General features: G+C 42.1%; 1 protein-coding gene across 8 annotated transcripts in view; it reads right to left on the bottom strand.

Annotated features, from left to right (window-relative positions):
* The window catches only part of OSBPL3 (oxysterol binding protein like 3), a 146,236-nt gene that overhangs the window by 93,701 nt on the left and 41,684 nt on the right, over positions 1–10,851 (bottom strand). Inside the window, exon 1 of one of the 8 annotated variants that reach the window (XM_006779001.2) lies at positions 2,618–2,638. The exons of 6 other annotated variants lie outside the window; for them this stretch is intronic. The gene's annotated coding sequence lies outside the window, so the exon portion shown is untranslated. Of the gene's footprint in view, positions 1–2,599; positions 2,639–10,851 lie in introns of those variants that run through there. One more of the 8 variants, XM_006779003.1, reaches the window with a different exon arrangement.

The following is a 10,851-nucleotide window of genomic DNA, read 5'->3' as shown; positions in this document are numbered from 1 at the left end:
GAACCACGAGCTAAGCTAGCCAGATGCTGAAGTGGACTGGACTTTAATATGAAGTAGATATTATGGGCAATGGCCTTAATCCTAGCCCTGCTGGAGAAAAGACTGGACTTCTTCCAAGGCGGGACGAACAGAGATGGGACTTTGAAGAGGAACCCCCTTAATTTTACATCATTAATAACACTTGCCACAAAAACCCACCCTCCCCTGGGGACCTCAGGAAATTATTTTCCCTGAGGCACCCCAAGAACTCCACTTCTACTGATAACAGAAACACCTGAAAGGGAAATACATCATCATCTCCAGGAGTGTCACTCAGTTAACTGGACAAACTGCCCAAAAACATCTTGTGGAAAATATATCATAAAGTAAATATTCATGCAACTGTTATGTATGCTTACTTCCTACTTCCAAGAAATCGGCACTATATTTACCAAGGAAAAAAGAACGTGGAATCAACAAAGTATTCACTTAACAAATGTTTACTGGTCACTTACTATTTGGTCAAGTGCTTCTAAACATCGGTGATAAAGCAGTGAATGAAGTCTGAAACACTGTACTACAAACAATACCACAGAATAGACTAGAAGATTCAGTAGTACCAATACACATGACATTTTTGGAGAAAGTTTCTAAACAGAAGAAGGCTGACTTCAAGGAAGAGAACAGAACTGTCTTACAAGGTACAAGGAAAGTTTTTATACCCATGAGAAGGGCATGGGAAAGGCAACAGATAATTTATTTTGTATCTATCATTTCCCAGGTGCCACACCAGATGTGTGTATTGGTATTGGTGTGTGTGTGTACTTTTTTAATTCTCAGAATTATCCTTTAACTTCAGTTTTAAACTTCATTTTATAGTTAAGAAACTGAGATGACCTAGTGGTCAAACTTTTGTAATATGCCTGATTCCAAATCTATACATTTTATATAAGAACTAGAGGCCTGATGCACAAAATTTGTGCAAGAGTAGACCTTCCTTCCCGCGGCTGCCGGAACTGGCTTCCTTCTGGCACCTGGGACCCAGGCTTCCCTCTGGCCACCCACAGGCTCCTGGGACCTGGGCTGGCTTCCCTCTGGCCGCCGCAGGCACCCGGGACCCAGACTTCGCTCCCACCCCAGCTCAGTCCGGAAGGACATCCGGAATCACGTCCGGAATCATGTCTGGTCTAATTAGCATATTACCCTTTTATTATTATAGATAGTGAGTTTATACCTGAAATTGAATTCACGGCCAATTCAAAGCAACAGTTCTAATATGAATTTATGATGACAGAGAAAAGATATCTCAAAGAATGTGAGGGAGAAGAGTGGATATCAACATCATATCAAAAAAATAATCTTCACAAATTTGTAGGACTCATACTTCATTCTTGCAAAACTTACCACAAAGCTACAAGAATCAAAATAGTGTGTACTGGCATGCAGACATATAGATAAAATGGAACAGAATTGAAAATGCAGAAATTAAACTCTCACATGGATGGCCAATTCATTTTAGACAAAGGAGCCAACACAATTCAATGGAGGAAAATAGGCTTTTCAACAAATGGTACTGGGAAAAGTGTATTATTTTCACATGCAAAAGGATGAAGTTGAATCCCTACTTTATACCACATACAAAATTCACTCAATATGGTTCAGTGATTTAAATGTAAGAGCTAAAACTATAAAACAATTGAAAGAAAACATAGGGGTAAATTTTCCTGATCTTGGATTAGGTCATCATCTCTTAGCTATGACACCTAGAGCAAAAGCAATAAAAGAAAAAAATAGTAAGTTGGACCTCATCAAAATTTTTAAATTTTATGTTTCAAAAGATAAACATCAAGAGAATGAAAAGACAACCCAAGAATGGGAGAAAATTTCTGCAAATCATATATCTAATATGGGTCTAGTATCCAGAATATATAAGGAACTCATACAACTCAACAATGAAAAACAACCCAATTTTTCAAATGGGCAAAGGACTTAAATAGGCATTTCTCCAAAGAAGACGCACAGATGTTCAATAAGCACATGAGAAAATGCTCAACATCATTAACCATGAAAGAAATACAAACTATAACTACAAAAAAAATATAGACAAGCAAACAAACATGCAGATAATAACAAGTGCTAGCAAGGTTGTGGATAAATTGGAACTCACACATTTTGGTGGGAATGTATACTTTGGGAAACCATCTGGCAGTTCCTTAAAGTGTTAAACATAGTTACAAAATGAGAAAGCAATTCTGCCCCTGGGTATATACTCAAGATACTTTAAAACGTATGCCCAGACAAAAACTTGTACAAGAATGTTCATGGCATCATAATTCATAATAGTCAAAAAGTGAAAAAACCCAAATGTCTATCAACTGATGAACAGATAAACAAAAAGTGGAATATCCATATGTTATAAATTAAAATGTCTGTATCATCCCAAATTCATATGCTGAAGTCTGATCTCCATGTGATGGTATTTGGAGGTAGGGCCACTGGGAGATAATTAGGTCAGGAGGGGGGAACCCTCAGGAATGGGATTAGTACTTCTACAGAAAGAAAGCTTACTTCCTCTCTCTGCTCTCAGCATTGTGATACAAGACAATAGTCATCTACAAACCAGGAAGTAGGCTCTCACCAGACAATGGCCTCACTGGCACCTTGATCTTGGACTTCTCAGTCTCCAGAACTGTAAGAAATAAATGTTTGTGGTTTAGGCCAACCAGTCCAAGGTAATCTTAATAATAAAAGGGTAATATGCTAATTAGACTAGATGTCTTCCAGACATCATTCTGGACCTCCTTCCTGATGAAGCCAGCCCAGATCCTGGCTTCCCTTCAGGCAGCCTGAGGGAAGCCAGGTGGGGTCCCAGGTGCCTGCCGGTGGCTGGAGGAGGGAAGCCCAGGTCCCAGCTGCCAGAGAGAAGCCAGTGCCGGCAGCCCAGATCCCGGGTGCCAGGAGGAAGCCGGTGCTAGCAGCTGAGGAAAGGAAGACCTACTCATGCATTTTCATGTATCCAGCCTCTAGTCCTATATAATAAAAGGCTAACATGCAAATCAACCAAATAGCGGAACGACCGGTTGCTAGGAGCTGCCCCCTCAGTGCATTCCCACAGTGGGAGCGCCACTCAGCCAGAAGCCAGGCTCACGCTGGCAAGCACTGCGGCAGTAGCGGGAGACTCTCCCGCCTCCATGGCAGCGCTAAGGATGTCTGACTGCCCAAGGGGAGTGGGCCTAAGCCGTCAGTTGGACATCCCCCCCGCCCCCCCCCGAAGGGCCCCTGGACTGCAAGAGGGCGAAGGCCGGGCTGAGGGATGCGCCCCCCGCCCCCGTGCACAAATCTCATGCACCAGGCCTCTAGTTTGTTATAATAGCCCAAACTAATTGACCATACAATGGAATATTATTAAGCTATGAAAAGGAATAAAACACTGAGTCATACTAAGCATGGATGAACAATGAAAATATTATGCTAAATGAAGAAAGATGAACAAAACAGGCCACATTTTATATGATTTCATTTATATAAAATGTCCATAATGAGCAAATCTATAGAAACACAAAGTTGTGTTTGCCTGGGCCTAAAGGTAGGGGGAAATAGGAAGTATGGGAATTCTTTATTTTTTTAAAATTTCTTTATTGATTAAGGTATTATATATGTGTCCTTATCCCCCCATTGCCCCAACTCCCCCACTCATGCCCTCACCCCCCTGTTGTCTGTGTCCACTGGTTAGGCTGATATGCATGCATACAAGTCCTTTGGTTGATTGGGAATTCTTTTAGGGGTGATGAAAACATACTGGAATTAGTGGTGGTGGCTGCACAATTTTGTGAATGTACTAAAAAATGAATCACTGACTTATACACTCTAAAAGGGTAAAACTTGTGATATGTGAATTGTATGTCAACTTAAAAAATCCTTCCCTCCCAAAAATAATCTTTGAATCAAATAGAATCAATTACTCAGCTTCTTCCACAAAAACCACTGGCATTGAGGTGAATCTAATTTTGCTGAGTCAGATATATGACACTGGGATCTAGTCCTAAGATTCAGAAGAGAACTATTCTGAGTTCTGAAAGAGATGAAGAAAGCTCCAATAAGAAAGTTTTGAGAACTCCACCATGACTGCTTTATAATATCATACTTAACTGAAAACAAATGAGCTACATAATATCAACATGGGAGCTTACAATTTCATATCAGTTCACGTAAAGCCTGAACTTATATGCGCTAATGAACTCATGGAAAGGAAAGAATGAAATAGCAAAGTCAAAAGGTCAAAGTCAACTTCAACATGTGGAAACACCAATACAAATGATAACAAGACTTGTCCACCCGGGGCTGCCACACTGGTCATCGGAGAACTCTAACAGGTCACCAAGGCTCCTCCTCAGGTGAGAGGCTGCTGACAGCCATGTCCAGAAATAAAACACGGGGTCCTCCAAGAGCTTAAATTGAAGGCCCTCTTCTCCCCTGGCAGGCAGTATCAGCTTAGATCACTGAGGGCCTATCTACAAGCAACTCTCTGACTAAAGCCCTCACAGAAAGACTAGACGCCAAATCTAGATGTGACGTTAAAATGACCTTTAAGCTCCAAAACAATTGCTTGATCTTTGATCTGTCTGCTTGCTTTACATTCAGCAAAGGTTCACATTAAACAAAAAAAGTTACCACAACTCTACTTCTCAGAAATACCACCATGTAGGTTAAAATAGAGACATGTATGTGCTCAGTATTCACTAGTCAAACCATCACGAGTCAAAAGAACCCAAAGCTAATGCAAAGCCTGCATTTCACTGTCTGCAGTTAAATGAGCGAGGTAAATAAAGCAAGCACAATCACGAATCATCTCAACTTTTGGGAGGTTTTGTTCCAAAGGGTAATTATGAATCAGCTATTTGAAACTCAAAACACTTTTTCATAGAAATCTGTTATCTCATGGTCATGTACCCATGGGACCCAGAGAGATCTGTGCAATGCACTTGAAACAGAGAGCTGATGGCACTTACAGGGTGAAATTGCCTTCCAAATTCAACTCCAGAACGAAGCTCAGGGTGGCAGTTCCCTGTCTACAGCATCGGGAAGTAGGGTGCACACCCTCTGGTCCCATCATTCCCCAGGTATCCTAAGCCAGTGGACAAATACAAGCCATGTCCACCGTGGGAATCCCATCCCACTGCTAGTCAGACATACAAAACCATTCATGAGAATTCTATAAGGCTGGGAGTGTCTGTAGCATTTTGCTACTCTCCCAAAATACTAATTTCAATAAATGTCTGCTTATCTGGAAATGAAAGCAAACAAACAAATTCTCATTATAAGGTTTTTTTAAACTTTTTGTTGAAGTACAACATTCATACAGAAAGTCCAACTGCTGGATTAAAAAAAAAATTCTTAGGGAAGATACATGGAAAGTCATGACTTCTGGCAACTTCTAGATGATTCTTATAGTCAATAAAGCTTTTTATCACCATTATGTCCTCCCCCCAGCAGGCACCACAAACACATTTGTGGAATCTCTGTACCTTTAACACCATTAGTGTTGTGGATGTAATTCATTTTTAAAATACCCTAGAATAGCCTATGTACACTGCAATAGGGACTAATGGGATTGGCCTGGCCTCAGAGAAGGTATTGTTTAGATAGAAATAGAAAATAGATGGTTTAAAAATAGTAACAAAAACGACCCATAAATGCTGAGTGTCTGGACTAGGTTACCAAGGGCCCCAACAGAACACAGTGAGGTGAACTGGGCACAGCACAAACTCCGGTGTTAGAAGGGCAGGCTTGCCCTTGCCACGGCGTGACCTGACCAACCTGCCTCTTCATGCTATGACCTCCTCAACCGGGAAACTATTCTCACACAGGGAGCTGTGTGGCTGAGTGACGAGGCTGGGAGGGAAATCAAGTTTTCAGTGAATACTTTGGTGCCTTTAGAATGTGGCTTCACTAATATGTATTGCTTATTAAACAATTAAAAACACAACTGCATTATGTGATTCATCATTGCAACAAACCCCAAATGAGAGTCGGGAAATTTGTAATAAAACTTGGGCCACGCTCCCTACCCTCTCCCACCCTCCCTGACCCCTCTGCTGCCTCTCTGCTGGCTTACACGAGCTGCCAGCTCGGCCCCCAGTCCTCAGCCTGACCTCATTCTAGCCTGACCACCTGGTCCTGACTCAGAGCCTTGCTGTCAACCCTGCTATTTGTGCTTAATCCCCAGCCCTGCTTCAGGGTTTCAGGTCAAGGATCTCTGTCCCTGTCCCCAACCCCAACCCCTACAACCAGGCCATATTCTCAGTGACTCTGAGCTTCCTGGGAAAAGTCACGATCATCCTCCTTAGGGAAAACCACATCATTAACTCTGAATACAAAGTAAGCTAATCAGCTAAGGGTCAATACAGAAGGAGGGAAAGGGCAGGTTTGAGTTAGTTTTAGGAGAAGAAAAAAAGAAACAGCAAACATGTAAGTATGACCATCAGAGATTCTCTGAAATATAGCTCCAAACTCCCCTAATGGCCCGCCCCCTCACACACACACAGAATCAGCAATGGAACCAATTAAGCAAATTATTTTTCATTTTGGAGCGCAAATCCTAGATGATACTTTCCATCAATTATGCTAGATTCTCTATCAACAGAGGGTCTTCACCAATCTCAGTTCTTTCTTTAAAAGGCCTACAAAAGAACCCACGACCCGCTTGCTGAGTTATCTCTGCAGAGAGGAGCTCATCATGACTGGAGGTCAGGACACGGGCACCTGTAAGAGGGGCGCCTCTCCTCAGAGGACCGCCCTCCCTGTGCTCAGCCCTTCCCCTCCCCAGCTACTGGGACGATCCCAACCTAAGGCAGCCACTGCACTGACCGCGCTGAGCCAACCAGATTCACAGAATTTCGGGGACAAGTGGGACTACTATGGGGAGCTATTTTTAGCCACAGAGAGACTGGAAAGGCAGAGAGAGCGAGTGAGAGACAGCCAATGGGACATCAGTGATCTCAGCCTCATCAGCTGCCCCGAGGCTATAGGAGCAGCTCACCAACCTGAAGGTAGTCACAAGGTGTTCAATCCTACAAGATCCCCTTCTCCCAGGACATTTAGACCCGCAACTATGCTGCTCCAGGAATCAGACTGTCCTGGCTCAGGTTGTTTGTTCTCCCTTCTTAGCGATAGTACAAATCACAAATAGCCGTTATCAGTGTCCTCCCTTTATGTCTTATGTGCCTACATATGTATGTAAAGGGGACAAGGGAGGGGGCATAGCAAGTTATCTTTTTTTTTTAATCCTCACCCAAGGACATTTTTCCATTGATTTTTTTTTTTTTTAGAGAGAGAGTGGAGGGAAAGTGGGGGGAGGGTGGTAGAAAGAGAAACATCAATGTGAGAGAGACACATTGATTGGTTGCTCCTTTTCCTGAACACTCTAATTCAGCAGTCCTGGGACCTGGGTATGAATGTTTTTTAAAAGATGATTAAAATGTACAGGATTGAGGATTACCACGTTACAGAAGGAAGTCTTGAGGCTTCTGTATTGCACACGGTTCCCGTAACTACCACCACAGTTCCCCGCTCCGGCACACCAATCCTCCGGCCTGCAGTTACACACACACAGGCCTTGAGGCTGTGCAGCAGGCCCCGCCCCACTGTGAGCGTGGTAGAGCCACCATACCCAGGTCGTAGCTCAGATGAGGCTTTCTTCCCATCCATTCCTGCCTAACATACCCAGGTACACAGGAGATAAAGAGAAAGGCATCTAAGCATATCACCGCAGAAAATCATCAAGGCACAGAGGAACACAGCAAAGAGCAGAAAGGAGCAAAGGAATTACAAACCAGCCAGAAAACAGTGAACACAATGTAAAAGGACTAAATTCTTCAATCAAAAGACAGAGAGTGGCTGAATGGATAAAAACAACCACCTATTTGCTGCCTTCTCACTTCAGATGTAAGGACACACACAGACTGCAAGTGAAGAGATGGAAAGAGGTTTTCCATGCAAATGGAAACCAAAAGAAAGCTGGGGTAGAAATACTTACCTCAGACAAAGTAGACTTTAAGACAAAGACTGTCTAAGTGACAGAGAAGGTCATTGTATAATGATAAAGGAGTCAATCCAACAAGAGTGTATAATACTTATAAATATTATGCACCCAACATAGGAGCACCTAAATATATAGAGCAAATATCAACAGACCTAAAGGAGAAAATAGATAGCAATACAATAACAGTAGGAAACTTTAATACTCTACCTTATCAACAAATAGAGCATCCAGACAGCAAATCAATAAGGAAGCGTTGGCCTTAAATTCCATGTTAGACCAGAGGGACTTAACATTCCCAGGCAAGCACACACAGGCTGCCCTTGCACATACCTATCGTAGCAACTGTATTATAAACATATTTGTTTGCATGTCTTCTCTTTTTACCGAATTATAAGCTCCTAGAGGACAGATGCTCTTCTTTCTCATCTTTATATCCTGCTGTCCAGCAAAATGCCTGTCATCTCATAGGTAGTCAAATGTTCAGTGAATAAACTAATAAACGGACCCATGTGGAAGTCATACAGGCACAACTATATCAAAAAATACTGGGTGCTGTTTTGTTTTAGTTGAGCAAAAGAACACTTGGATGAATATAATCCTTAAATGTTATTTCATTAGCCGGCCCATAATGTGCCCTGGGTTCTAAAAGTTACTTAATAATTCTCCAGCACACCAAGGAGAAAGCTCTCAGCAATCTTTAACTCAGTTAGAAGCAATGCTAAATTCATCTTATGTCTAGACCTCACTTCAAATGGACTCATGTGACTTCAGTTCTAGCCTTAGACATGGCTGAACAAAATGTCTGAGAGATGCTGGCAGGGAGTTGGCAAGACAAAGATATATCATATACACACCCTTTAAGGGTTTTCTGAATAGCACTTTGCTAGGCTACAGGCTTGCAGGATTTAAAATATGACTCAGAACACCAACTGTGATGCCAATGCTTTTACTTTTGGATTTTTTAGCAGAGAATATGGCTATAAAGTGAACCTACTCAGTCTACAAATTCCCTAAATTTCCTTCTAGAGAATCGGAAAGCATTTGACATTTCTCCAGGGATCATTTTATTGGCATATATAGTTGTGCTGGTAAATTTTTGTAACTAAAGAAGAATTAATAACTGAAGCTTTAAATGATTCCCATGATATCCTCAAGCACAGACGAAACGTGCTCATGGAAATGTGCATGGGTGGATTGTTCAGTTTTGTTTTTTTCCACAATGAAACACTGGCTTGTCGTTATACCTGTGATCTCAGGCAAGTGGCAAGGGACAGTAACAGAAGGACCACAGTTCTGAGAAAATGAGATCAGAGAAAATTCAATGGCATGGTAAAAATAACTTAAGCTTTATACCAACTGTGCTTTGCTATTCAACACCTTCGCTCCTCATTATGCTCTTAAATCAACTTTATTGAGGTACAATTTATATACAATAAAATGCACCCCTTCTAAGAGCACAGTTTAATGAATTTGGACAAATGCACATGTCTATGTAACCATCACCTCAAACATATATATTACATCTTCTTCACCCCAGAAGTTCCATCCTGGCCTTCTGTAATCAAGTCCCACAGTGATCTCCCCAGTTTCTATCACTATCAATTAGTTTTGTTTGTTCTACAACTTCATATAAATGGACTCACAGAATATGCTTCTTTCTCTCAACATAATGTTTTTGAGTTCCAGCCACAGTGTTGCTAGTATCAGCAGTCCCTTCCTTTTCATTGCTGAATAGTATTCCATTATATAAATATACCACAATTTATCAATTCACCAGTTGATGAACATGAGCTGTTTCCAGCTTTCAGTTGTTATGATAAAGCTGTAATTAACATACAGGCCTTTGTATTGGTTAAATGCATAAGAGCAGAACTATTAGGCCATCGGGTAAAAGTGCTTCACACTGGAAACTGCCAAACTGCTCTCCAAAGTGGCTGTGTCTCTTTCCGTTCCCACCAGCCATGCCTGACAGCTCGGTTGTTCCATATCCTCAGCAGCACTTGGTAATGACAGTCTTAAATATTAGCCCTGCTAGTGGGTGTAGGTGGACCTCACACAAGGTAGAAAATCTGTTTCCTTCAACATTCAACCTTTCCCTCTGTCTATGAAACACAGACAATCTCTCTATATAAAAGACTAATATGATAAGCGTCCCTCCCACCTTCTGACCGGTTGCTATGATGCGCACTGACCACCAAGGGACAGATGCTCAATGCAGGAGCTGCCTTGATGCACATAGAGAAACGGCACCGAAAACCTGGCACCCACAACACAACACTCGGCTTCCCCCAAGTGTGACACAGGCCTCACCACCACCACGGAGCAACAGCCCACCAAATCGCAGCCAATACTGCCCAGACCCCGTGGCACAATATGCGGCCCACAGCCCAGCCCAGCCTGGAAATGGTCACTGTGGGCACCGAGTAATGATGTCACATAGCAATGCCCAACTTCCTCTCCCTAGCAATGACTAGCCTCCTTGCAGTTTCTTCAGTTCAGGAACAGACTTGCTTTATAGCCAGGTGGAAGTATTTCACATTTTAACCAAATGTCTGTGAAGTGTTTTCCCACGCCTCACCTCATTGGATCCTCACAGAAGTCCTGGAGTAAGTAGATAGGAGACTCGGGAGAATCCTATTTTCTTTTCATTAGCCAGAAAACAGAGATTTAGAAAGCTTAAAAACTTGACCCAACTGAAAAGAAGAAATGCTGGACTTTGAAAATGACTTCAGGTTTTCTCACTGCACAAAATATAGTCAAACACTGCTGAAGTTAAATATTTTACCCTTTGTTCTCCCTGCATGATCTACAATAATAATCTGCTTTGTGTT

Source organism: Myotis davidii, unplaced genomic scaffold (genome assembly GCF_000327345.1).
Source record: "Myotis davidii unplaced genomic scaffold, ASM32734v1 scaffold168, whole genome shotgun sequence".
NCBI classification, from domain to species: domain Eukaryota; kingdom Metazoa; phylum Chordata; class Mammalia; order Chiroptera; family Vespertilionidae; genus Myotis; species Myotis davidii.
Note: the sequence above shows the minus strand (reverse complement) of the source record. Positions and strands in the feature narration are given on the sequence as shown.